The following is a 13,667-nucleotide window of genomic DNA, read 5'->3' as shown; positions in this document are numbered from 1 at the left end:
TCTCATCACTTTGTAAGATTACAAATTTTGGGACTTATGAAAGTGATCATTCTAATTAAGATACCAATTGAAGGAAGGTAACACTTAAAGATTTTCATGAGTTACTTATATATATATATATATATATATATATATATGAACAAAATTGGCAAATGCCCTTTTCGAGCAAAAAAAGCAGCATTATGCCCTATTTCCCAAACTAATTAGAGAAATACCCATTTTTTGAAACTAGATTTTTTCAAAATCGAGTTAAGCCCTATAGTGGCGTTTTTAAGGAGCCTATAATGACATTTTAAGGACCTATAGTAGCGTTTTGAAACTCGAGCTTCATGAACTTGAGTTATAGGTAAAAAAAAGAAAAAAAAAATTGCGTGTAATTCGAGTTTATGGAACTCGAGTTCCAAAACGCCACTATAGGTCCTTAAAATGTTACAATAGGCTACTTAAAACGTCATTATAGGGCTCCAAGAATATATATATATATATATATATATATTTTTTTTTTTTTTATAACTCGATTTTGAGAAAATGGAGTTTCAAAAAAGAGGCATTTTCCTAATTAGTTTGGGAAAGGGGGCAAAATGCTGCTTTTTTTGCCCAAAAATGGACAAAATGGGCTTCTGCCCTTTTCGGACAAATTAATTAGCCTTTTGCCCTTCTTCCCAAACTAATTAGGGAAATGCCCCTCTTTTGAAACTAGACTTTTTAAAAATCGAGTTAAGCCCTATAGTGATGTTTTCAAGGACCTATAGTGGCATTTTGTAACTTGATATCCATGAAATCCAGTTATGAGCTATTGCCTATAACTCGATTTCATGGATATCAAGTTACAAAACGTCATTATAGGTCCTTAAAAACGTCATTATAAGTCCTTGAAAATGTCACTATAGGGCTTAACTCGATTTTGAAAAAGTCGAGTTTCAAAAGAAGGACATTTCCCTAATTAGTTTGGGAAGAATAGCAAAAGGCCAATTAATTTGCCCGAAAAGGGCAGAAGCCCATTTTGTCTGCCCGAAAAGGGCATTTGCCAATTTTGTCCATATATATATATATATATATATATAAAGAGAAACCATCAAGTCTTTTGAATGCGTTCAATTGTATACTTCCATACAACGAAAATATTTGAATGAGACTAATCCATCAACACAAAAGCTTATTACGCATGACTTTTATGCTTCCTTTTGAGCCCCATTACCCGACTCGACTATCTCTTTATCTATAACTTCACCAGAAGGACAAACTGAAAACATATCCACATTAATTTCTAAAAGAATTTAAGCATGTATTAATTGATCAAACAAGGTTAAATACAATCTTTTTTCATAATAATGATGATATTATTAATTGATCGAGCAAGGTTAAATACAATCTTTTTTCACAATAATTGATCGAGCAAGGTTAAATACATCTTCCTAATGATGATATTACTAGAAGGGTACATGACTGGTCTAGGGTCTAGTTAAGGAAACTCTTAAATTTAAATTATGCTTTGGAAGAGAAAAAAGCATGCATAAACCCTAACCATGCGCTCACAGGTGCATCACCTGTGTGTGCAAGTACCAACAATGCATGCGCGCCCACATGTAGGGTTTGAAGAAACTATGTAAGGAAAGTTTTTGACAAAAATGCATGCAAAACTAATCTCACAACGCCTGGGAAAAGCCTTGCACCCTTCTTTGAACACTATAAAAGATCCCCAAGGCTCTTTTTCCAAAACACACCAAATCTATTAGAAAATAGTGATTGAAAAATGGAATTTTTACTTTTAAAACATACTCAAGTTAAAGTTTTCATGGTTGAGACCATTTCTGGTCTAAGCTCTCTAGTTAAAGCTTACTAACCCTTTTAGTTCTCTGTTTTATAGACTAACCAAGAGGAGCTCTTTGTGTGAGGTATCATTCTTGCCTCTTCTCTTTATTTTCTTTAAATTCTTTACTGTTTTACAACTTTGATAATATGTTTCGTTGCTTAGGTTTACCACTTTAGAAGTTAGAAGCATGCTAGGATAGCCTAGGAGCAATTATGTTTGAGTTTTTTTTGCTACATTTCTGGGTAGAGTTGTGCGTGCGTGCTTGTGCATGCACACACAAGTCCACAACCATGCAAGCACAGGCTTCTGCATGCGTGTGCATGTTCAACCCAGAAAACTTAGATTTTATTGTTCTTTTGTTTTTATACTTTTTTGTTAGTTTAAATGCCTATTTTAGGTTCTGTTTGAGTTAGTTTCCACATGTTTAGGTTAGTAGTTAATGCTTGTTTGAACACATGAACATGCATCAGAACATGAACATGCAATGAATGTATAGGTGTTGTGGTGATGATGTAGTGAGGTAAGTAAAGGTGAGTCATGCATTATAACATGAATATGTATATTTGTATGATGATGAACAGGATGAATTCGTTTAATATGGTCTGAATATGTGATATGTTGGATAACATGATGAATATGTGTTGGATGATGCCATGAGTTTCAATGCTTTATGTGATGATATGATATGATGATGCTTGCTACCCCATGTGATATGAGATGCTATGGTATGCATATGTTATGCATAGATGAATGCTATGCTTAGATGAATGCTAGGGTAAGTGTTTAGATGTATGGTAGAGAGAGAGAGAGAGAGTGTGTGTGTGTGGGGGGGGGGGGGTAAGTGTTTAGATGTATGCTAGAGTGAGTGTGTGTGTGTGTAGGATAGCCTATCAGAGGACTCTTTAATAGAAATAGGATATGTAACACAATGAGTGGAGGCCGACTCACTGGTTAGGCAGGGTTAGGTGCCTAACACTTTCCTATCCTTGTACCTTAACTCCAAATATAGATTCTGGATAGACTAAGCCCTCTTCAAGGGGCACAAATATAGTTCTTGGACTTAATCCAAATGGAAACTCCTATTAAACTTTTTGCCTCCAATCCATTTTGCTGAGGCGTATTCCCTAAAGCATAGCAATTGCACTCACAATAGTTCTTTAAATCCCCACTTTATCTCTAACTAATTTATTTTTTAAACAAAATGGACCAAATGAAAATAAACTTGCCCAAACACACATACTATGAACATTTATGTATATGAATCTCAAGAGATTAACTTGAAAATAATACCAAAGTGTATTATGTAATCATTCTTCTTTTTTTTTTCTTTTTTTTTTTTTAATACAAGAATAGAAAATTCTACTCTAACCTAATTTAATTGTATATATGTGTGAAGCTCCCTCCTAGAGACTTGAATCCCGGCCCTTATCTCCTACACCTCACAAGTACTTATACTTATGAAGTGATCATCGCATCAAGGGTGTGCAGTGGTTATGTTAGGTTTTTGGGTAAAGCCGGGGAAAATTGCCCCCCTTCGACCTGCTTTGACTTCGCCCTTGCTCCCTTTCATAGTAAAGGCACTGCAAGGAGCACACCTCACAATTATTGATCTTATATTGGATGATTCAAAGAAGAAATCAGAAAACTATGAAGGTTGGCGGTGCAACACATGAAGTGAAGGGAAACAAAGTTTGCTTATAACTCAGTCTGACATGCCCAAAACAGATAAGTTTGAAATATATATTCAGTCAATAATTTTGTAGCTTATCCATCACCTTATCATAATAATAAAATAAAAATAAAAAACATTCGTGATTTAAATTTCTCATCTTCCCTTAAATAATAAATTTTTTTTTTTTTAAATCTCCAATTTCCAATTATCAAATATATTTATATATATATATATATATATATAGAAATATATATATATAGAAATATAGAATATACCAGTTTTCTTAAAACCACGCATTAGCTCTGACGTAACTCATTTGATCAAACAAGTGCAAAAATCTGAGTGTAAAAAATAAAAATAATAAAACAGTTGACTCTTTCATTTCGGTATTATCATTTTTTTTTTCTTAAATCATTAGACATAGTGAAGTAGGGAGAGATGATGTTGAAATCACGTCACACCAATGCACCAAAAGAAATGTCATTTCAATTCTTAGGTAGGGAGTACCTAAGAATTGCTCATCATGTGAACCCTACCAAAACTTTTATAGTTATTAATCTCTTAAAGCATATCTTTTCGCTTTTTTGAAACCCTACCCCATGAAACAATTTCGTTCCAATACAGGTAGCGCCAAAGTAGGTCTAACTGGCAACCGTTGACACAGTAATTAATAGTGGTTTCGGAAGACACTAATCAGATTGTTCATGACCTCACGATACCTAATCAAAAGCACTATTGACATATTACCACATTAGAAAATATCCACCATCGTTAAGAACAAAAAGGCCACAATATGAACAGAAATCCTCTGACGTATTCCATAATTAATTATGATTCAGTATTCATGGAGCATCATTTGATTATTGTTTTGAAACATAGAAAACGTATGGTTGCACTGTATTTTTTATTGCCTAATTATAGAAAAGAGAATATGTAGTTTAAGCTTCAAAATCTTCTTCTGTTTCTTTTGCTTAGTAGTTTGAGTCTAAAAAAATCAGTGCACATATTTCATTCACAAAAAAGTGTTTGGAATATATATAAGAACTCATAATACATAATTTCATAGCATCAATTTTATTTAATTAATCACTTGGCACTCACAATAACATTGATTATTCATGAACAATACAACCGCTTTGAAAATAGTTTACTCTTATTAAGAATTCAATGATGCTTCGGATCAGGGCCCCCGGGACTACGTCGTGTAAGAGTATTCGGCTTCGTGATTGTTGCCTTGAAAACGAACCCCATGTGGAAAAGTTCCTTGACACCCAAGGGCACTGCTTTATCTGAATCGGTTTGATTGTTGGAAGCAATATCTTGAGTGAGAAGGCGAGGTTTAGACACTGTAAGGGAGTAGCACACCAAAATAAGGCATAGCCAGAACCGTACGAAGTGTGCCATATTTTGATATTCTCTCTCAAAGGTTGTGAAAGAGCTGCAGTAGTGATTTAAAAGCACAAAAATAATGATATATATAGGCCTATGTGGTGATTGCCTACTCACGCTCTGTATGGACACATTTGAGCATGGACTATCAAAATGAGGCACAAACCAAATGTGATGTGTCCATTAAGCTAGTGTATAGACAAAAGCAGAGTTGGAATCTTCAATTAGAACTCCCCTAGATACTCCAATGGCGTTTTTTCATAATTTGGTTATCCTCGTGCACATGCATTGTGAATCTAGTCAGTGACTTTGGCCATGTAGGATAAAGACATTGTTTTAACTATCCCCCAATCTTCTTCCGCCTTCTATTTAAGTCTCATACTTTTAAACAAGTTTTAAATTATGGTTTTTTTCTTTTTCTTTTTTTGATAACTAAAATTATTCAGAAGTCAGGCCTTGGTTTGATAAACTAATAACTTATGGATAAGTGAATGCAAGAGATCCTGAATTTGAGTATAAGACTCTCTCTCTCCACACAAAATAATAATAATAATAATAATAATTGAGGATAAAACTGTTTATCAATTTGTCTTCATAAATCCCACAAAAAAAAAAAAAAAAAATGTGAGCTTTTTTAGATTTGGTGGGTAGGATTTTATTAATGATGCATGTCAACCCAAGATATTAAAAATTAAAGATTCACTCGTCAAGAGACCCATGACCTAACCCATCAAATGTTCTTGTCTTTTTCTGCTTTTAGGCTTTTGGCTTCTCTATGAATAGGGTGAACAAAATATATGAGATTCAATTGGTGACACTGCTATGCATAAATATGTGATCAATGCTTTAAACAGCATTAATAATTGAATTTGAACCAGTTTTACAATTACATTAATACTCAGTCTCTCATATTTTTGCATTGATTCTTCAATACAATGACATTACTGTTTCGGTAGGTTACAAAGGAAAACAGGAGAAAATTGGCCTCTGCCCTTTTTAAAAAACCAATCCAGTTTTTTACCAATTTTTCCAAACTAATTAGGGAAATACCTTTCTTTTGAAACTTGAATTTTTAAAAATCGAGTTTTAGTTTAAAACTCAATTTTTGGACAATCGAGTTATAACAAACTAAAAATTAAAAAATTAAAAAAAAAAAAATTTTGGAGCACTATAGTGGCGTTCTAAGGAGCCCTATAGTGACGTTTTAAGACAATATAGCAGTTTTTTTTTTTTTTTTTTTTTTTAAGTTTAATCGCCCCATACCTATAGTGACGTTTTAAAGACCTTATAGTGGTATTTTGAAACTCGATTATTAGACAATCGAGTTATAATAGGGATATTTTCCTAATTAGTTTGGAAAATGTGGTAAAATGCTAGATTTTTTTTTTTTTTTTTTTTTTTTGAAAAGGGGCATTTATCCAATTTCTCCAAGGAAAACATATATTCATGGAGTCGACTTTGCCACTTTAGGACCAAATATATCAAACCCGCTTCTTTTTCTCTTCTCTGCGAATAAGGTGGCCAAAAGATCTGAGTGTCCGACACTGCAATGCATGAATAAGGTGGTCAATGCTTTAACTGCATGAATGGTTGAATTTACGCCAACTTTACGATTACAATACTCATCTTATCATCCTTTTGCATTAATTTTACAATACTCAACTTGGTTTGCAATAACGATGCAATGAATCGAAACCCATCAATCTAAGTGGAGAATATGAGATAGAAACTATACTCGAATTTAAAGTGTATGAGTGTGAAACTTTCTCCTCAAAACTTAAATATCGTCTTTTACTTTTCTTACATACTTGTGTAATGACTATCCCGTTAAAAATACAAAAATTTATAAAATTAAAGTACAATTTCTTACATACAGATTCCATGATAAAATTCTACCATATGAATATATAGGTCAATAAATAACAATAGTTAAATTCATTTTTTTTCTTTTTTTCTAAGATAACATCTTTTGTACTGGGCGCATTGGTCAATGTAATGACATATATATTTAAATTTTATTGGGATATCTAAGGTACACTTAATTAAATAACAGTATGTAAGTGTTTGCTCTACCAAAATAATGCTCAGCAATGATCATTTAAATGAAAATGTTACCTGAAAAATAAATAAAACCTCTATTATATATAAAATAAAATAAAATAATGTACATAACTTTAATTCTTCAAATGTAAAATGTAAAAGAAACTAAGATTCTTTTTTAAAATAATAATGAAGACTTCTATTAATTAAGAGAATCACTTATATTTTTTTAGGATGGTGTATCTTGCATATGTTAAGCTACATAACTGTATTAAAGTACTCCCTAAAAAAATAACTGTATTAATTAAAGTAATAAAAAGAAAGTATATATATATATATATGAATTGGTTATTTACATAAATTTAATTATTTTCAGGAACGTGTACATTGAATACACCTTGGTTAAATGCTGTAAAAGTAACTAAAGAGGGGGGAAATTGAAGTACTAGTCGTTAGTCATTTACATAGATGTATTACAATGTTTCAAAAATTCAGGAGGGACTATTATTTAAAATTTCTTTATATATATATAGACTTTGTGTTGAAGTTTCATATTCATCCTATTTATTCTGGTTTGTATCTCAATATCTATTATGTGGACGCTCATGGACAAGGTACTAATAATCATAGGCCAAGATCCCTCAAACTCAATTATAGCACGCAAATACTCCATTTATATGCCTCATCACTAATTCATATGCGTATACTTCCAGGGGCGGAGCCAAGGAGGGGGCGAGAGGGGCAGCTGCCCCCCCTAACCTACCCCAGAATTTGTATATAATAATATAATACTAGAGTTTGATGTTAAAAAACCTAAATTGCCCCTCTCACAGGATCACAGTACATAGTACAAACTCCAGACTGGTAGTTTTTGGACAAAAAAAAGTCAGTGATGAAAAAATTGAAATCACCTTCTTTTTTGTGTGTAGAGCATTAAAAAAAATCTACTTTTTGTTCTTAACATTCAAGATGTAAGCAGTAAACCACAATATATGATTTAAATTTTTTTAATGACCCACATGCATGAGATGATGTGCTAATTTGAAGAATGTTGTGAATTTTTATTGTGTCCTTGACATGACTCATATCTTCTTCTAATTTTTCACAGTTTCATACTCTTCCTATAAATCTAAATTTTAACAACTTAAACAAATAAAGAAACTTATGCTTAATTCTACATAATTTTTTTAAAAGAATTCAAGGCACTGAAACAATAATACAACTTTATAGGTATATTACTATATTCTTAACACTCTTACATTGATCTATTTTCTTAATTTATTATTAATTTCAACTTTTGTTTTTGTTAAGTTTTTGAGTTTGATAGTTACTAGTTGGGTTGGGCTAATTAAAAAGGAGGAGGTCTAAATTTTTGGAAGATGGAGGCACAACTCTATAAATAAATAAATAAATTCTTTTTTTTTTTTTCTTTGGGGGAGGGGGGGGGGGGGGAGCTCAAAAGTGGGGCCCCGGGCCCTCCCTTGGGTCCGTCCCAACGAGATGGTTTGTACCCGGGTTTATTAAAAAAAGGGGGGGGGGTGGATTTTGACCCACACTTGAGCCCCCTCCTACCCCCTTAATTCCCAACCACACAAATCTCACAAAATATCTCTTCCTCTCCCTTGGCTGGCCATACCTCTCAACTTCTCTTCTCTTTTCTTTCTTTTCATACAAACACAAACACACTCATATCTCCCCTCTCACACTCCCACCGGTGCATCACTCCACCACCTCCACCATCATTTTCCGGCAAGGTTTACCATAAAACTCCATTAAAAAAAAAAAAAAAAAAATTAAAAAAAAAAAAGTTAAGGCTCACTCATCTCTACTATTTGGGGTAAAAACTCCTAATCTTTTTAGTGGGTTTTATAATTTTTCTTGAGGTTCTTTTAATCTAAGTTTTGATAATGATATTCATGTGATTTATGAGCTTTGCAAGGGATATTTATGTGTTTATATGTAAGGGTTTGGTCTTGGTGGATTAATTTCATGAGTGAGTTTATGGTTTTTACAATGGTGGTTATCTAAGGTTTGTTATGGTGAAGATTTGGGGGTTTTGGCTTTCTAATGTGAAATAGATGGTAGATATAATTTTTATTGTTTATTTGGAACTAGTTAAAGATTTAAATTGTTAGTCTTGGAGGATATTGTGATTTTTGGTATCATGGGTCTCTTGTTGATGTGGTGTAGATCTTGTGGGAACTACTTATAGTGTTGAGATTTTGATGTTAAGGAGAATACCTTGAATGACTTATGAGTATAAATTTGAGTTATGCCTTATAATTTAAATTGTTGAGAACTTTGGAAGTGGGATACATTACTTGTGAGGTTAAATATTTAGGCTTGCCTAATTAATTGCTTATTTGGCAATTCTTAATTTGTAACTAGATACAATTTCAAGTTTTATGCTTATCATGATAGGTTTGGTTGACATTGTTTAAGTTCTAACTAATCTCCTTTGGAGCGTTGGAACTAGGCTTTTTGAAGATTGTAAGGTAAGTAGCTTCTTAATGGGTTTTTTAGAAAAATAATCACATGACATGAAATGTCGTTATTTATATATTTATTTGGGTCAAACACATTTTGGAAAATTATTTGTGGAATTATGTTTCTAAAAAGTGTTGTGTTGCGACCCTACTCTATGTGACTATTGTTAGGACATATGTGATTTAATGTTAGGAACATATGTCAAATTAGAATTGGCTAATCCTTTGACAAAATACATTTTACTTGTAATTGGGTAGATATAGGATGTGTTTAATGCTTCAAGAAATAAGGTATCAAGATCAAGTGTTAAAACCATACAAATCTGTCCAAAAAACAAGTGAAGAAGTGCTAGATTTTAAAGCTCAACAATTAGTATCTATCGAGATTTAAAAAGCTGCTGAAACCCGATGCTCGATAGCTAGCTCGACAGATATGCTATCTATCGAGTTTATGAAAAACAAATTTTCAACTCTGTTTTTCATCCAATCCGTGTGTATATGTTTAAGCTTTCTTTTCTCATAACCCTAAACATATATAAGGATTATTTTAAGGGCCATCAAAGGTTGCGCGAGTGCAAAACAAAGTTGTGTTCATACAAATTGTGACCGGAGACAGAATTTGTCTTAGTTCATCTTTCTGTTGAAGAAGCTGCTATGTTTGTACACTGTAAAGTTCTGTAACCAAGGAGTTTCATGATCTTTTTCATGTGATGAACTGAAGAATTTTGCAGCCAATATCTTTCTCAAGTTGGTGAGTAAGTACTGAGATCCGCACATCGAATTAGTTAGTCACATACTGGGAGCCGGCATTAAAAAGGAGAGGTTGTCACTACAAAATAAGTCCAATTAGGTATTAGGGTAAGGGTTCAACTGTAGGTTGGTATAAGGTACTGGGATTCTTGTAACCGCTTATTGTGATAATAGTGAATTTTTGAGAGTGATGACCTTAAAATCACTCGGTGGGGTTTTTGCCGTGTAGGTTTTTCTCATTCATAAAAAAATCACCGTGTCAATTTAATTTCCGTTGCATTTAATTAATTGGTGATTTGTTTGTGCTACCATGCATGTTGCATGCTAATTGAATTAATTAATTAACTTGGCTAATTGATTTGTTAATTCATCACAAGGGGTCAATACATTCTTGGCCTATCAAGTGGTATCAGAGCAGGCACACTCTGATTAGGATTAATCTTTGCTGTGTGATCCATTAACCCCTCTTGTCATGGCTGCAACCGGCTTGAAGAGATCTTTATTTTCAAACACATCTTGTTTTTCTAATCTCTACTTATTTGAGTGTATCAAAAAATGCAAGTCTAAAAGTTATTTGAATTCTGTTATGATAACTATTGGAAAAGATCTCAGCTTGACAAAGAAGAAACTAGATTGTCTCAGAATGAAAATGTGCAAATGAGTTCGTTTGAGAAGAGTGAAAGTTAAAGGTTTTGTTCATAAAAGGCAGATGAAAGAAAACACCATTCCCACCGATCTATCATCTAAGCATGAAGTGTGCTTCATGATGAAGTCTGCATTTAAGGTTAGGGACACGTGCTTTTGGTACCTTGACAGTGGCTGCTTAAGACACATGATTGGAGACCGATCTCTCTTCAAGGTTTTTGAGTCTAAGAAAGGTGGTAATGTGAGCAAATCACAGATTAAAGGAAAGGGAATCTTCTCTCTACCTGGACTACCAGACATTGTAAATTTTCTATATGTAGAAGGTTTGAGAGTGAACTTGTTGAGCATAAGTCAGATATGTGATCAAGATTTCGTGGTACAATTCTCAAAGGGAAAATGCCTTGTCATGGATGAGTCTGGAAAGAAACTCATAAGTGGTGTCCGCACTCTAGACAACTGTTATGGCTTGGTTCCGATGCTGATATTGTGTGCAATAGCATTCGTTTACCAAATGAAGATCTATGGCACCAAAGGATGGGACATGCTAGTTATAAATATCTTTCAATTGTATCTAAGCATGAGTCAGTTTTGGGGATAACAAAGCTCAGTAGAGTGAGCAATGTGGTGTGTGGACCATGTCAATTTGGAAAACAAACGAAAGCCAAACATCCAGGCACTCAGACATCCACTACATCCAGACCATTGGATCTTCTACATCTGGATCTCATGGGTCCAACTAGAACGAAGTCTCTTGGTGGAAAGAGTTACATCATAATTTTGGTAGACGACTTCACTAGGTACACTTAGGTCATACCCCTATGATCGAAGTTTGATGCTTCTGAGCACATTGAAACCTTGTGCACAAGATTACAGAATGAGAAAAGCCTGATCATGGTAAAGAATTCGAGAACTCATATATGGAGTCCTTTTGCACGAGATCAGGTATATCTCAAGAATTCTCTACTCTTATTACTTCCCATCTGATTTCGATGGAAGAAATCATACTACTGTATCACCTAGCCCCCCCTCTTCAATTAATCAAAAGAGATATTATGGTTTTGGATGGCTTTCATTATTAACATCCAATCCCATGATAATAAGAAAAACGAGCAATTGCTAGTCAGCTTTCATTTTATTCAATATAATGGTAGGTACTAAGGCTGTAAAGGCTTTCCAACTTGCGGGAATAGCGCAGATGGATCAATCACACAGTTATGCAGTGTCCTCCAACTTGCTGTCCACTCCCCTTCACTTTCTTTGTTGGACGGCAAGATGCTAATCGCGAAGGCCTTCCTACCACGCAAAGTTCAAACCTCGCCAGAGAGAAAGAATTAGTTAGAATCTATCCGAGCATGTTCTAAACCTACAGTCAACTAGTTATTTGCCACAGGTAGCTTGCTTCATTACATTCATGAATTCTTTGATTGATTCTTCAAGCTTCTTTCGATCCGCTTGGCATCATTTCCCTTTACTCCAAGTATTCCGAAGTATGTTCCTCATTTCGTGGTTTCAAGTGCATTATTCACCGAGCTCGAGGGCAATGCGCCTTCCCCATTGATCACCATGACTTGTCCTATTGCTTCGGGGATTTTTATAGAATACCCTCTCAGTTTTGAGTAGGGAAACCCATTCTAAAAGGTTCTTCTTCCTCTTCCGCTTTTCCCCATCTTGGTAATCATAATGAAGGGGCAGTCAATTGGTCAATGGTATTCCCAAGTCGGAATTCTGGCAAACACCAAGAAGTATCCATTCTTAGCATAAAGAAACTGCTGGCTTTTAGAGAATCTTTCTTCTGCAATTATGCACGATTTACTGGGGTTGTCCTCCTTTCTTGGGAGTTAAGCGATGAGTTGGGTAAGCTTCCTAAGGGTATGGCTTCACGGGGGTGACTAAGGACACACCCAACCAAACGGTAGGTAAAAATGGTCTCCTTTGGTACAATCTCCTCCGCCGAGTCTATCTCGTATAGTTGTTTTCAACAAGTAGTGCAATCACAAAGTATTCTATGAACGAATTCCTTCATAGCCTTCATAAATAGAGTAAAGTAGAAAGAAGACTCACTACTTAATTTAAAGGCGGCACCCCTTGCTACCGTTACGAAGATTTCCCTTCTTTGCTTCTTTTGTTTGAAATAGGATCGGACGGAGTAGAATTAGGTTGTAAAGAAAGAAACCGCTAGGCTAGAGCGGGGGATTGTCCTATCCTCCTCACTAACCACAAAGAAGATGGCTCTATCGCTAAGCAGACTCGCAGAGAGGACACCAAATGCCTAAACAAGAAAAAAAAAAACCTACTATATGCTTAACACAAACTTTCAGGTCCTCCCTCTAGCACACGGAGATCGGCCCTTCACACCGAGGACGAAACGTAGAGGTCACTTTAGCTTGTTGTACCAGAGTGGTTCATCGTCAAAAGAACAACAATGGGTTGTAGCATTTCCTATTAATTTGTCTAGGGGATGTAAAAGAGGGCTTTCTCATCTAAAGGCAGGGGTGAGCTTTCTCACTATACAATGACCACTACGAACGAAGGACCAACGACGATGAAGGAGAGGAGAGGAGGAGCAAATCTTTGAAATAGGGATTATTTGAGTGAGATATAGGGCTTGCTATGCAAAACTTTTTAACACTTTTAAGAGAAGAAGTAGTAGTCTTAAGAGGCGAAATTGGATGGATAAATTAGTAAAAAACGTAGATTTGCTTTGGGAAACAAAGTCTGTTTATAGGGAACAAAGGCCCTAAAAGGAATTGCAAGAAGTGAAAAAGGCACTGTTGCACTCTACTTTTAAGATTTCCTCAATGTATCACTCATGGATTCCCAAACCAAATAAACTTGGTTTTCCATAATGGTTGTGGTAGACGACTTCACTAGG

This window comes from Quercus lobata, chromosome 5, assembly GCF_001633185.2.
Source record: "Quercus lobata isolate SW786 chromosome 5, ValleyOak3.0 Primary Assembly, whole genome shotgun sequence".
Classification (NCBI taxonomy): Eukaryota; Viridiplantae; Streptophyta; class Magnoliopsida; order Fagales; family Fagaceae; genus Quercus; species Quercus lobata.
Note: the sequence above shows the minus strand (reverse complement) of the source record.